Source organism: Molossus molossus, unplaced genomic scaffold, assembly GCF_014108415.1.
Source record: "Molossus molossus isolate mMolMol1 unplaced genomic scaffold, mMolMol1.p scaffold_m16_p_9, whole genome shotgun sequence".
In the NCBI taxonomy this organism is placed as follows: Eukaryota; Metazoa; Chordata; class Mammalia; order Chiroptera; family Molossidae; genus Molossus; species Molossus molossus.
The window spans coordinates 50,320,550-50,336,877 of record NW_023425403.1 but is presented as its reverse complement, the minus strand read 5'-3'; the positions used below and the strand labels follow the sequence as shown (position 1 = coordinate 50,336,877).

Here is a 16,328-nt window from a genome sequence, read left to right as displayed (position 1 = left end):
AAGGATCTAAAGCAACAGAAACTCTTGTTCAGTGCTGGTAGGAATGCAAAATGGTACAGCCAGTTTGAAAGAGAGTTGGGTGGTTTCCTACAAAACTAAACATACTCCTATTGTATGGATCCAGCAATTACACTCCTTGGTATTTACCCAAAGGAGGTGAAAACCCATGTCCACATAGAAACCTGTACACTCATTTTTAAAGCAACCTTATTTATAATTGCTAAAACTCGGCAGCAATCAAGATGTCCTTCAGTAGATGAATGGGTAAACTGTCTCATTATACTTTTATTCAAATCTACAAAATGTACAACACCAAAAGTGAACATAATGTAAACTATGTAAACTATGGACTTTGGGTAATTATGACGTGCAAATGTACCATGACAGTGGATATTGATAATGGGGAATCTATGTATGTGTGGAGGCAGACGGTATATAGAAAAATCTCTGTAGCTTCCTCTCAACTTTGCTGTAAACCTAAAACTGTCCCCCTAAAAAAGTATTTAGAAAAAATAAACAAACAAAAAAAGATACATGGAGACATTTTTTATTAAGAGGAAAAATTACATGAAACCCTTCACAAATAGGTTTTTATAGTTTTGAAACAGCTCTCCCCTAGGTAGAACATACCAGCTGAGTTTCATCAATGTAACCCAGGGATCTATAACACTTAATTGGAATAGTTCACTGAAATTACTTTGCTATATTTAATTATAAATTCCCTTGTACTAAAATATCTAATATCCATTTGGGGAATACATTATAGACTTGGAAACTAAACTAATATATGATTAATTCACAGGAAGACTTGGAAGCCACTAAACAGTTGTTTACAAAATTATACATTTTTTTAAATCCTCACCTGAGGATATTTTTTTCCATTTTTATCTTCAGATAGAGTTGGGGAGAGAGAGAGAGAGAGAAAGAAAGAAACATCGACATGAGAGAGACACATGGATTGGTTGCCTCCTGCACAACCCCAGGGACCAAACCACAACCAAGGTACGTGCCCTTGACCGAAAACAAACTCGCAACTCTTTGGTCCATGGTCCAACGCTCTATTGCTAAGCCAAACCAGCCAGGGCCAAAATTATACATTATAAAATACTATTCATTTGCAGTTATATCTGGACTTAAAAGTTTCTCACATAGAAAGATAAAGTTCCTGCCCTTTGTCCCAAGCCTATAAATTCTCAATTAGACAGACTACACCCCTCTCTCTAGAGCTTTTTAATAAACATATTGAATATATGCCTGACTAAAGATGGTAATAATAGACTTATATCTGATGTACTTATCTGAGTTGGAACCTCTCTTCCTTAGGATAGGGTCCAACTAAAATGAATACATCAGATATAAATTCACTACTGCCATTTGCCATCTTCAGGCAGCTTTTTATCTTCCTGGAGATGCCTATTGGATTCTTCCCTTTGCTAGTCCTACTTAGTAGTTGCCAATGTAACCACTGAGAAGTAGCAGCAGCAAGCAGCAAAAGAAGTTAGTTGTCCCAAGTAGGGTTGATGCACTGGCTAGAACTAGAGATCAAGAGCTAGCAAATGAGTGACCAAACAAGCTAAGCAGTGCTAATGTACAGATTAGGTGCCAATCCTGAACTTGCTCAGGGCTTTGCATGCTGTCTGACCTGCCCAGGTGACTATCTAGCTAAGAGCTAATTCTTATCTATCAGGTCTCAGTTTACTTTTTGCCACCTCAGAATTTCCCTGAGCACCTTATTAATGGAGAGTCATCTATTATTCTCTCTCAGCAACTGGTTTGTTTCCTTCATTACACCACAATTGTAATTACTTATTTGTATGTTCTCTTATTTTATATCTGTCTCTACCCCTGGACTGTAAGTGCCATGAAAGCAGGAATCATGTCACTCCTGGTCACCACTCTAATTCCATCAACTAGCATAGCATCTGGCCCACAATAGTCACTAATAAACATGCAGACTTCAAAGTAATAATCTTCACTTTCTCTGGGGAGAAAAAGAAGTTTTCCATATACTTAGCATGGGAAGCAATATGCTACAATGGAAAGAGTACAATTTGGGAGTTACACAATTTGAATCTCAGCTCCACTGCTTACCTAGCTAAACAAGCTTTGGAAACTTATTTTATATCTTGAAGTCCCAATTTTCTCAATTTAAAGTGATGAAAACAATACTTCCCTCACATAATTATTCTGATTCTCTAGTAGGCAGTAAAGACTCAATAAGTGATAGTTATTTCTTATAATGATCCTATCTTTCCCTCCACTAAGAGGTCTTAAATGAGTGAAGCGTAGATATGTTAAGTTGTGGCCTTATAAACATTGCAACATAAAAAATACTACTACTTATAAAGATAAGCTGTTTTTTCAAATATTTTAAGACTACAGAACTTCTAAATATTCTTAAATAGATGACTAAAGAAAAATTGATCCATGTAGGTACTTTTTCATGCCATCAGGTACTAATTACATTGAAACACAATGTTCGTGTTCGAACTATGCTGTTTCAATTCACCAGAAATTTTAAAATATACAAAAACAATTATATATTCATAATATTTCACTATTCTGTTGTTAAATTAAGTTTTTAGTATAGAAAAAAGACAAAGTTCTTATTTTTTAAAACTAAGAAGGTTTGGGGATTTTATAAAGGAAAATTTTCACAAGTCACATTCCATAGACTAAGAAAGGTTGGAATGTTTTTATTAAAGCTAAATAGCAAGATAGACAAACACCATTGTGAACAAAATGATTCATACATGAAGATACTGTTATAAATCCTTTTTTTCCTGTCCAAATGTAATTTTTGCCTTACTGCTAAATAAAGTCAGAGTCCTTCCTGACTAAGAATGACTGGTTTACCTTTAACTCCAAGGGGCTTAAACTATCAGTCTTTTAAGAAGCTTAAAAGGGTTTTGACAATTTAACCTGCTGAGCTCACAGCACCCAAGGGAGGGTCCTGGTTGCAAGTTTATTTCTGATGCCACTGACCACTAATACTGACTCCATAGATAATGGATTTCAATAACCACCTCCCACAGGTTAACACTTTGAGTAGTACCCAGAATATTGCTTTAATTAAGTTAATACATGAAGGTCACAGTTTGATAAATAGTTTTATTAAATTTGGCAGTGCTTACAATAATAAAAAAAATTTTTTAAAGAAACTGTGTGTGTTCATCTGTACAGTAACTCTATAAATTGGCCCATAGATATAATCCAGTTTGCTCATGGATTTATACTGCATTTCAATTTATTTTCTAAAAGGAATTCAATTTATTAGTTCCATTTCCCAAAAATATGTACCTTTCTAGCATTTCTAACTGATAGTTTCATGACAGATGGCTCTAACCATACTGGGCCCAGAATGGGTCTACCTGGCACAAAGAAACCACCCACTAGAGTGAAGGAGATTTCTACCATCACCACACACCCACCCCCTGATTTGGAAGCATTTTGATGGTGGAAAAGGTTAATGCTTTGATATGTCTGTAGCTTCATGTGTTAAATATTAATGTCTTTCTGAAATATTGTAATTATTTTTTCCTCATGAGAAATAAACATATAAATTTTGGTTTTGAACCCAAAATCTTTATATAGTAGGAAATAAACCAAAGAGTATTTCCAAAAAATATATAAAAAGACAAAGCAAAATTTTAAAATAAATCAACAATTAAAGTTTCACTCTAAAACGTTAAAAGAAACTATAATACGCAAATCATAGTCAGCAGAATTTATACATTTTTCTATTATTATACGTATTAGGTAATTTGACGTTATTTTATTGAAAAGCAAAGAATAGTGGCTGAATTTATACATAGTGAATTCAGCAATAATTGTATTTTTTAAATACACAACCTGACAGGCACGATGGTAGATAATAATGAATCAGCATGGGAGCCATTTAATATACTTCTTGATTAACTCATTGCCTGTCCAGTTCGCACACAGACATGCTTACATGTCATAATCGCCATAATTCCCATCATCCCCACTGCTAACACTCAAGCTCCTTGATTAGTGCACAACTCCCAGACGAGCCATTGCTAATGCTAAATAATTCTCTTCAGCCTCCTGCTACTATTCTGCAGGATCTCCAATTAAATATAATGTCCCTGATGAGCCATATTAATGTGAACAAATTCCTACCAGGAATCCTAACCTATTCCATTTTACCCAAAAATGTAGAGAAAGTAATTTAGCCAAGCCAAAGATAATCAAAACATTTTAAATTGATATAGTATAATGTTTCTGCAAAATGTTTTTCCAAAGACAAAAACAAAAAGAAGAATAGAAGAAAAAGAAATGTCTAAACATCTTAAATGCTTTCTTCTCCTGATTAATTAGCTCTTTACTAAAAAGTTTAGTGCTTTAAATTTGACAGGTAAGTACCTTATATTCTTAATCCAAAAAAGGTTACTAAAAGCTAAGTTTTATGAGAAAAGTAAGCAACAGCAAGTTTTAAAGCAAGTATGCCATTTAAAACCCCTATAATTACCTAATTACCAGAACTCCAAGGTCCAAATCACATTAATGAAACCAATTCCTTTCTTCCCATTAAATGCAGTATTACAGTCACTATCAGAGGCTTTACCATGAAACTTTATGTTGCTGGTAAGGAAACTTCATGTTGAACAATGACAATTACTAGTTTTTGTTTTTGTTTTTTCCAAGAATGAATTAAGAATCCTATAGATTTCCTATTGCAATCTAATGACTGGAAACGTTTCTGACATAATTAAAACCAACTGGGAAACATGGACCATGAAGGCCATCTTAAAAGATTCTGTACAAGTAAAAGCCATTTAAGAAAATGTTATTTTAAATATACATCAGCTACACACACGTGTGCAATAAAAGTTCTGATATCTCTGTTATCATCCCAAAAATTTTTACAAAGCTGACCCTATTCATTGATTCCTATTTGAGGAGCAAAGAGTACATTAGCTGCAAATGAGTCCATTAACAGATTTGGTGGACTATTTTTTCTAACTTTAATTCCTTTCCAGATCAAAAAAGATTTTAAAATATCCTAGAAATCAAATCATGTAAATAAGAAAATAAATGCATAAGGTTTTACTTTTAAATTGCTTTAATCTCTATGCACATCTAGAATAAAACTGAAGATATTTTAACAAAGACATAACTAGATAAATATATATAAAGATGTATATATAAATATGAAAACATATAAAGACATTCTAACAACCCCATAAAATTTTGATAAGTTTTTCCCTAAGGTCTTTTATACCTCAGCCTACATTAATGTATTCCATCTCCATTTACCTGATCATTACCCTCCAGTTTGTTCAGCTGGAACCAACATACACTAATTACACAGACATCACGAAGTCCTATTTGTCCTCAGTACCTCCCCAGACAGCAGGGGAATATTATCAAGGGTAGGCATGCTAAGTGATGATTCCCCTCACCTTACTGTCAATCATCCCAGAGTGCTCACAGGAAACCCCACTCAATCTCATTACTGAATCCTAAGGCTAAGACTACAATACTCACCAGGAATCATACTTCAAACAGCAGGCTGCCTGCCTAAGATGTGAGTCACAATGACTACTTCCCTGATTTTGGGTTTTGGTTTTAATGCAATAAATATCAGGTATTTCTCATTTAAATACAATGTTATTGTATACCGACATAGCAACAAAATACTGTAAGTTCAACTTAAGAGTCTAGATAGGGTACACAGTCAAAAGTTAAAGCGCAGAATCAATTAATGCCATTTTAAAAAATCAAAACCCTCACTTTACAGGTTTGATAAAGATATAGCAATATTTTACTATTATTTGTGGAAAGACATACCAGTCTTTTTACTTGAAAAGATAGATAGATAGATAGATAGATAGATAGATAGATAGATAGATAGATATCATAAAATTGAAGTTATCTAACATGCATTATAATTACAGCAATCTCTAAATTCTCAAATTCTTTGCTCCCACTAAAATAATGAAGTAGAACTCACTTTCCCATTTAAAAAGTCCTAGTCACTAAAACCAAACATTTCTTATTCCTTTTATTACTTAACTTTTCTGGGATTACTCAAAATCACAGTAGATTAGTGGGATACAAGCCTAGAATCCATCTCTCTTGCCTTCTAAATCAATATTAACAAAGCCCTCTTCAACAAATTAAGAAATTCTCCCAAATCAGTACTCTGCCTAAAATCTAATGAATTTATTCCATAGACCTGACTCTTCTCCAAAATATTATGGAGTGGTTCTAATTATTTCTGCTTTATAATGTATTATAATATCTGTCCAATTTTCCTCGAAATTTTCTAGGCCACTCTTGCATATTTACTCTGTCAAACCACCACCTCCCCCCACCCCAATCTACACTTTAGTAGAAAATGTAGATTAATTTAGAGATAACTAGCACTTATATTCAGTTTCCCTATACCAATCAAGAAGTCCTCAAAAAAGCCCTAAAAATTTCAATTTAAATTCATGTCATAAAATGTTTTTCTTTTCCACTGATTCTTTTCCATTGAGTCTGTGAAGTTATATTTTTTTTAAAGTTGCATTTTCTACCTTATTAACATACACAGGACAGCTATGGATTTCTTTATATTTAACTACCAAAGAGATATTTCTTACTGTTTCTAAAGACTCACTCAGTTGACTATGTAATTAGAAAGTCAATACAATCTTAATATTGCCTTTCCTGTTCACTATTTTGTAACTGCACTATCTAACTGCATTACCTAGCACTTTCAGAATGCTGTTAAATAATAGTGATAGCAAACGTATCAGTCTTCATCCTGACTTTCATGAGAATGCTTCCTGTGAGGTATAACCTTTTTATTATGGCAAGGCAGTATTCATCTAATCCTGTTTTACAAGGAGAAGACAGTGAATTTCTCTTAAATGACATTTAGGCTTCTATCAAAATGCTCACATAGTTTTGCTCCAATAACACATTAGTATATTATTAGTATATTTAATTAATAGTCTCCAATATTGAACCATATTGAAATGTCATGAATATACCCAATATGGCTGCAGCATACTATTTAAATAAATTATTTTAGTCTATTCCATATTACTTAGTATTCCTCTATCAATATATATAACAGTCATTATAATTTTATTTTTTGCTTACTATCTTTGGCCAGATTTTAATTTCTGAATTACTATGTTGGCTTCATAAAAAAAGAATGGAAATGTGCTTTTCTTTCTCTAAGTCTAGAGAAATTGAAATAATATCAAAATGTCTTGCTTCCTGAAAACTGCAAAGAATTCTTGTGAGAACTTCTCGGCCTAGCCACTCAACTCCATTCCTTATATAATAACTTAAGAGTCCCTTAGTCAATGATTTCTTACCTTACTCAGACTCTTTCATGCACAAATATAGGCCAATACATAATTATTTGGCACCAATTTTGTAAATTGAATCAAATAAAATAACTAAACATTTTTTAAAGGATTAAAAGCATGTTAAACCCCACAATTAAGAATGGCTAGAACAACCAAAGATCAACAAGGAAAAAGAAGACTTGACTATCCCAATGAACCAATCAATTCTATTTTATTTATTTATTTATTTATTTATTTATTTATTTATTTATATTTTAGGAAGTCACAGAGGTAGAAAGAAGTGAGTCAGCTGGGCTTCGTGGGCTCAGGAAACAAGTTATAGAGGCAAAATAAGGGAACTTGGAGCTTAGGAGAAAGTAAGGCAAAGGTACTGTGCCTGGGGAAAAGAGAAGGGTAAAGGGGAAGGAAAGAGGGGGGAAGACAGGGGGAAAGATGGAGGGAAGGAGAGGGGGAAAGGAGAGGGGGAAAGGTGAGGGGGAAGGAAAGGAGGAAAAGCACCTTGAGAACCAGCCCAATTCTAAAAGACATTTATAGAACACTCTACCCAAAAAAGACAAATATACACTCTCCTTAAATTCACATGGAACATTCTCCAGGATAAATCATAAAACATAAAAACAGGCCATAAAACAAACATCAAAAAATGTAAAAGCGGAGAAATATGGTTTTCCAACCATAGCAGAAGAAAATTAGAAATCAGTAACAGAAAGAAACTTAGGAAACTCACAAATGTATAGAATTAAACACATTCCTAAATAACAAATGGGTCAAAGAAGAAATCACAAGGGAAATAAAAAATACTTTCAGAAACAAAGATATAACATACCAAAACATATGGGATGCAAATGAAAAAATACTCAGAGAAAAATGTATAGCTAAATACCTATATTTAAAAAGACTTCAAATCAATATCCTAATTTTACCTTAAGAAATTATTTTTGAAAAGAAACAACTAAACTCACAACAAGCAGAATGAAGGAAATAATAAAGACTAAAGTAAATATAAATGTAGAGAACTTAAAAAAGAGAAAACCAATTAAGACCAAAAGTTGGTTCTTTGAAAGGTAATAAAATTGAAAACCTTTAGCTAAAGGACCAAGAAAAAAAAAAGGCTCAAATGCATAAATTCAGGAATGACATTACTACTAACCTCACAGAAATAAAAATAAGGAAATATAATAAACAATCATATACCAATAAAGTAGGTAACCTAGATGAAATAGACAATCTCCTAGAAAGACACAAACTACAGACACTGACTCAAAAAGAAATAGAAAATCTGAATTAAAAAAATTATGAGATTGAATTAGTAATGAAAACACTACCCACAGAGCCCTGGCCGGTTTGGCTCAGCGGTTAGAGCGTCAGCCTGCGGTCCTGAGAGACCCGGGTTCGGTTCCTGCTAAGGGCGCGTACCTCGGTTGCAGTTTGTACCCGGCCTGGTCAGTCGTGCGGGTGGCAGCCACTCGATGTGTCCCTTTCACATCGATGTTTCTCTCTCTCTCTGTTCCTCTCTCTCCCTCCCGCTCTACCTGAACAAAAAATGGACAAAATGGAAAAATGTCCTCGGGTGAGGATTAAAAAAAAACAACAACAACAAAAAAAAACACTACCCACAGAGAAAAGCCTAGTCCCACATAGCTTCACTGGTGAAATCTACCAAATATTTGAAATAATTAATACCAATTCTTCACAAACTCTTCCAAAACAATAGAAGATAAGGGGACACTTACCAACTTATGAGGCCAGGATCACTCTGATACCAAAAAAAAAAAAAACAGACATCACAAGAAAAGAAAACTATATACCGTATCTCTAATAAATATGGATGAAAAATTCTCAACAAAACTCTAGCAAATTGAATCCAGCAACATAAAGAACTATCACCATGATCAAATGTGATTTATCCCAAAAATGTAAGGCTGGCTTAACATCAAAAAATCAATTAATGTAATACCGTATCAATAGAACACAGGACAAAAACCATGTTATCATCCCAGTAGACACACAAGAAGCATTAAAAAAATTCCAACACTGCCCTGGCTGCTTTGCTCAGTGGTTAGAGCGTCGACCTGTGGTCCAGAGAGACCAGGGTTCGGTTCCCACTAAGGGTATGTACCTCGGTTGCAGTTTGTCCCCGGCCCTGGTTGGTCGTGCAGGTGGCAGCCACTCGAGGTGTCCCTTTCACTTCGATGTTTCTCTCTCTCTCTCCCTCCCACTCTATCTGAACAAAAAATGGAAAAAATTTCCTCAGGTGAGGATAAAAAAAACATTCCAACACCCATTCATGATAAAAACGCTCAACAAACTAGAAATTGTAGTGTATTTCCTTAACCTAATTATGTGAGTCTTTGAAAATCCCAAAGTAAACTTAATTGCGAAACACTGAATGCTTCCTCCCTAAGATGAGGAAGAAAACAGGATGTGTGCCCTCGCTACTTCTATTCAATATCATCCTGGAAGTTCAAACCAGGGAAATTAGACAAAACTATGAAATAAAAAGCATCCAGATGGAAAATAAAAAGTAAAACTATCTCTACTTCCACATGACATTCTAGAGAGAGAATCCTTAGGAATCTATTTTAAAAACAATTAGACCTGCCTGGCCGGTCTGGCTCAGTGGTTGAGCATTGACCCATGCACCAGGAGGTCACCAGTTCGATTCCCAGTCAGGGGATATGCCCAGGTTGTGGGTCAAATCCCCAGTGGGGGGCATGCAGGGGGCAGCAGACTGATGTTCTCTCTCATTGATGTTTTTATCTCTCTCTCCCTGTCCTTTCTTCTTTCTCTAAAATCAAAACAAAAAAAAATTATACCTAATAAACAAGTTCATCAAGGTTGCATGACACAAAATCACTATACATAAATCAATTGTATTTTAATATACTTGCAATTATACAATTGAAATAAGACAACAATAACAATTGTAGTAGCATCAGAAAGAATACTGATATACTTAGGAATAAATATAACAAAGTACAATTTTTTTTTAATCCTCACCCAAGGACATTTTTCCATTTTTTGTTCAGATAGAGTAGAAGGGAGAGAGCGAAACATCAACGTGAAAGGGACACATCGAGTGGCCGCCACCCACAAGACCAACCAGGGCCAGGGACAAACTGCAACCGAGGCACGTGCCCTTAGCGAGAACCAAACCCGGGTCTCACCGGACCACAGGCCGACGCTCTAACCGCTGAACTAAACTGGCCAGAGCACAAAGTACAAATTTTATACTCTGAAAACTGCAGAACACTGTTGAAAGAAATTAAAATAACCTAAACAAGTAGTACAACATCAAAGGAAATATCCTTGTTCATGGGCAGGAGGACTTAAAAATGTTGAGATAATACTTCTCAAATAGATCTACAGATCAACACAATCCCTTTAAAAATTCTAACAGGATAGCTCTGGTCGGTTTGGCTCAGCGGTTAGAGCATCAGCTCTCAAACCAAAGAGTCTCGGGTTTGATTCTAGTCAAGGGCACCTGGGGTTCAGTCCCAGGCCCTGGCAAGGATCATGCAGGAGGCGGCCAGTCAATGTGTCTCTCTCACATCAACGTTTCTCTTTCTCTCCCTCTCCCCCTCCCTCCCTACCTCCCTCCTACTCTAAGTGAAGATTAATGAAAAAAAATATCCTCGGGTGAGGATTAAAAAAAAATTTCTAACAGGATACAAGCCTTCCACTAGGACTGTCTTCCCTTCATAAGCTATTCTCTACAAATCTTTCAAAAGAATAATAAGGGCCTGGAGAAGGATATATAACAGACAAGTCATGACTTGATAAGAGGCTTAATTCCCACTTTGTTTCTCTTGCCCTGATCATTTCCCACAGGAGCGCTTTACACTGCTTGTTGGCTCTGGCCTCGTGCCCTGGATGCAGTTGTACTATTCTCATCAGCATACGTGAACTGTCTTTCTGGGTAAAGTCTGACTTTGAGACTTTTCTGGATGAATCTTTATTCTCAAAGGTAAAAAAAAACTCTCGACAGAAAATAGGATGTCATACTATTTTAAGACAATCCAACAATAAGACAATTAGTTAAACAGCAAACATTCCTAGAACCCCTTAAAATCCTAAATTAAATATAACAAACACCCTTTAAATCAGGAGTGGGGAAGGTCTGGTCCTGCCAAGGCAACTGCAGGCAGGACTCAAAATTCAAATAATCTAGAAGCTTTTTTCATAGCAACATACATTTATATTAAGTGAATCATAATAACAACATAAATTTTGAGGGACAAGCAAGGAACATCCATTACAGGTTAGACAGGACACATACGAATACATGACGGGACAGACACGTATGCTTCTTGTTGGCTGCTCTCAGCCTATCTGCCTATATTTTGGTGACTCAGGCCAGTCAGTGCCAGGCAGGCTGGGAGTATACATGTTGCAAAAGAGTAAACACACTGGTGGTGAAACTATGACAATCCAGTGATGATGAGATGAGATTTGATGAGTTGATTCCTCGCAACGTTGATGACCTTGCCTCTGATGATTGTCGACGATTTTGTCAACAAAGAAAATAACTCCAATCCAACTTTTATCCACAAGTCCTCGATCAACAATTCTCACAAAAACTGAATCTCAGATGAAGGTTAAGGCAATTACAGTACACAGAAAAGACTTCAAGAGTCAATGATATGAACGTTGGATATGTTCCAAATCCAATACTCGGGATTAGAACAGCGATCAAAGCAAAATAATTGCGTTGTTGGTGACACACACACTGGATAGTTATTAAAACAAGTGATGTGTCATCTTACAGGTGACTACAAAGAAAAATTGATATACAGTGTTGATCTTTCCAAGAGAAATGGACAAATGATTATTTTTTGTTGAAGTCAAAGGCAAACCTGTGTGCTTAGTTTGCAGCAATGCATTAATAGAAATGAAAAAAGCCAATCTGAAGCATCATTACAGCTCAAAACATGCTAAACTCAATGAACTGGTAGGCCAAATGCATCTGGATAAAAATCAATGCTCTTAGCAGACTTTTGGAATCACAAGCCACTTTCACTAGACCTCCTTGTGACAATGTTATTTGGGTGAGTTATGTAGTGAGCAAGTAAATCACAAAGAAGCTGAACCCTCGTGTAGAGGGAGAGTCTGTGAAAGAGTGCATGGTGGCTGCTGTGGAGTTATTAGCACCCAACAAAGTAAAATTGTTTCAGAGTGTTAATTTGTCTTAGAGAATCATCTCAGATCGAATTACTGATTTAGCACAAGATATTGAATAAACACTGAAGGATTCTGCAGGAGATTTCCAACTTTTCTCTCTAGCTTGTGACAACACAATGGATATAACAAATACCAACTGGCTATTTTTGTTCATGGGATAACTGCAGAATTTGACATATGAGGGGAATTGCTGTCACTGGAAGCCACGCATGTCACTACAAGAGGTGAGGACTGCCCTGGCCGGTTTGGCTCAGCGGTTAAAGCATCAGCCTGCGGTCCAGAGAGACCCAGGTTTGGTTCCCGCTAAGGGCACATACCTCAGTTGCAGTTTGTCTGTGGCCCTGGTTGGGTCGTGCGGGTGGCAACCACTCATGTGTCGCTTTCACATCAATGTTTCTCTCTCTCTCTCTCCCTCCCACTCTATCTGAAAAAATGGAAAAAAATGGCCTCAGGTGAGGATAAAAACAAAAAAATTTTTTAAAAAAGGGGTGAGGACTTATTTGAAAGACTTGTTTTATCAATGAAAAAATTTGAGCTAACATTTGAAAAGTTAAGTTGCCTTACTACAGATGGAGCTCCAGCCATGGTTGGCTCACAAACGGGGTTAATTGTATTTGTCAAGAAAGAACTGAATTGTCTCAGTATTGATCCAAGTGATTTAATTATATTCCACTGCATAATACTCCAAGGAAGTCTCCGTGCACAGTGTTATGGCTCAACAATAGTGTCACTCATAAATTTTGTCAAAAGCAGAGGGTTTAAACAGCCGCCAGTTTAAAGGAGATACTGATCTTATTTATCACTGTGAAGTGTGCTGCTTGAGTCGTGGGAACATGCTCATGAGGTTTTATGAACTACAGGATGAAGTCAAACAGTTCATGGAGATGAAGTGAAAACCTGTCAGGGAACTCAATGATAGTAAGTGGCTGTGTGATTTAGCATTCATGGTGGACATTACCAAGTACCTCTCAGAACTGAACGTCAACCTGCAGGGCCCAACCAGCTTCTCAGCTCCCTGCTTTCAAACATGAAATCATTTGAAGCTAAATTAAGACTGTGGCAAGTACAATGCAAAAAGAATAACACGGTGCATTTCTCCACTCTATAAGGACAAAAGCCTTCTGCAACACTTGAATGTGCTGGTGAATGTACAAAACTAATTGAGGTATTTAATGAAAGATTCAAGGACATGAAAAGTAAACAAATAGAATTGAATATCTTTGCTACATCATTCAATGTGGAACCAGCTGATGTGCCTGATAACCTACAAAACGAAATCATTCAGCTACAAAGCAATGATGAGCTGAAAGCTAGGTACAACCTCCCACTGCTTGAGTTCTATAAACATGACAAGCAATGATGAATTTTCAACTTTGAGGAGACATGCATTGAAATATGCATCTGTGTTCAGAACAACTTACTGCTGCCAGCACTTCTTTTCAAAACTTAACCATTGCAAAGAGTTGACTGTGCTCCAAACCAACTCAAACCTGGAAAAGCAGTTGTGAATAGCAACATCACCAACATCTTCAATACCAGCTAACATTACATGTGTCACCAAAAAGAAGCAGTTCCAGCCCTCACATTAGGAGTGAGTTAATTAAATGTTTGACCAAATATAGCAGGCTAATTTTTAAGTTCATAATCTTGTATGGCCCATGAATGATGTTATAAATATCCAAATGGCCCTTGGCAGAAAAAAGGTTCCCCACCCCTGCTTTAAATGAACAATTTCACTTACAAAATACTACAAGCAACCAACAGGGATTAAAGACAAAGAAGCCAAAAGTCACACAGTATCCACTAGAGCCAATACTATAGCAAATCTTGGGGAGTGGCTGTGGGGATCTCAATAATGTAGAGAACTGGGTTTTCACCCTCAGAGAAAGGAGCCATGAGATGAAGATTAGAAGGAAAACTCCCTACATAGGGCCAGGGTTCTCAAAGGTACATCCTCAGTAACAAGGGGGTGAAGGGAATTATCCATCTAACTAAGTAGGGAGAAGACAAATACTTAACATTATCTACTAAGGTTCAAAGTAAAGGGAAAAGTCTCCTCTGGAAATTGGAAACTATGGGTCTATTCAACAGAGGGAAGGATGTGTGTATAGTTTCAGTTTATCTTTTTCCACTATCTTCATAATTCAAAAAGCTTCATACCAAGAAATTAATATAAAAGTTACTCCCAGATTAGTGATGTCCTGGAGGGCCTGGAAGAAACAAACATAGCACCCACCCCACAGGGCCATATCTGCAACTCAAACCATGCTGGAATTCACAATAAAGATACCGAAAATGAGGTCACAGGCCAAAATCTACACACATGAACAAGCAATCCACTGTGAGGAAGAGTCAGAAATAAAATAGATGCCTAGAAAACTTGAAATAATATTATCATAGAACCTTTAAAATAAGTATACTGAAAATAAATAAGATGTGAAAGAAGGACTCAAATACATAAGAAAACAATATAAAAAAAGGGAGATTCAAAAAGGAGAGTAGGCTAACATATTTCTTAACAGACAGCAAAGACAAAATGCAGCCAAAGTAATCACATGTCAGGCAGTTTACATCATTGGATGCAAAAATGTTAGATGTGAGGTTACTGGGGATGGAATATTCACGTGGATTCAAAGATTAATCTCCAAAAACTAATTTTAAAAGAGGGGGAAATGCACCATTAAAATGGAGAGACCTGGTAAAACCTACCTGAACCAAGTGATCAAGCTTAGCATAATCAGTAGAACCACCCAATATTATAAACCTCTCAATATGATACAATAATAGCATAAGTTACAAAGTATCCTTGTCAAAAAATATTTATTCTAAATCTATCTATAAGGAAACAATCAGACAAATCCAGAATACCTATAAGCCAACTGGCTTGACATCAAACATCAACATCAAGAAAATCAAACAGTCCTGGCCAGTGTGGCTCAATTGATTGACTGTCATCCCATGAACTGAAAGGTCGCTGATTTGATTCCAGGTTAGGGCACATTTCTAGGCTTTGGGATAGATGTCCAGTAGGGGCATGCAGGAGGCAGCCGATCGACATTTCTCTCTCATCCATGTTTCTCTCTCTCTCTCTCCCTCTCCCTTCCTCTCTCTAAAATCAATAAAAAACATTAAAAAAAGAAAATCAAACCAAAAAAATGGAAGAAGAGGAGGAGGAATATTTTAGATTAAGTGATTAAAGAGTCATGCCCTGGCCAGTTTGGCCCAGCGGTTAGAGCATCGGCCTGCGGTCCAGAGAGACCCAGGTTCAGTTCCCACTAAGTGCATGTACCTCGGTTGCACTTTGTTCCCGACCCTGGTTGGGTCATGTGGGTGGCAACCACTCAATGTGTCCCTTTCACGTCGATGTTTCTCTCTCTTTCTCTCTCCCTCCCTCCCTCCTTCCGACTCTATCTGAACAAAATATGGAAAAATGTCCTCGGGTGAGGATTAAAAAAAAACTAATAATAAAAAAAAAAAGAGTCATAATAATCTAATGTAATTCATGAACCTTGAACTGTGGACCAAAGAAAAATACTATAAAAGACATTTGGAGACAACTAGAAAAGTTTGAATATGATATGTATATTGGATTATATTATAGAATTGGTAATTTTCTTATTTATGATAGGTATTATAGATATGTAGGAGAATGTCCTTAATCCTGGGAAATAAATACTGAAATATTTGGAAGTGAAATGCCACAATATCTGTAATTTATTTACCATATAAGTTACAATGTTATTTAGCAAATTCTCAAGCAAAAACAAAAAACAAAAAATCACAATATATATTTATACACACATATATGTGGATAGA

At 36.0% G+C, this 16,328-nt stretch overlaps 1 protein-coding gene across 6 annotated transcripts in view; it reads right to left on the bottom strand.

The window, feature by feature from the left end:
* PCCA (propionyl-CoA carboxylase subunit alpha) overlaps positions 1 to 16,328 on the bottom strand; it is a 429,374-nt gene that overhangs the window by 384,112 nt on the left and 28,934 nt on the right. The window contains exon 1 of one of the 6 annotated variants that reach the window (XM_036250629.1): positions 9,065 to 9,081. The exons of the other annotated variants lie outside the window; for them this stretch is intronic. The gene's annotated coding sequence lies outside the window, so the exon portion shown is untranslated. Of the gene's footprint in view, positions 1 to 9,064; positions 9,082 to 16,328 lie in introns of those variants that run through there. 6 annotated transcript variants of the gene reach the window in all.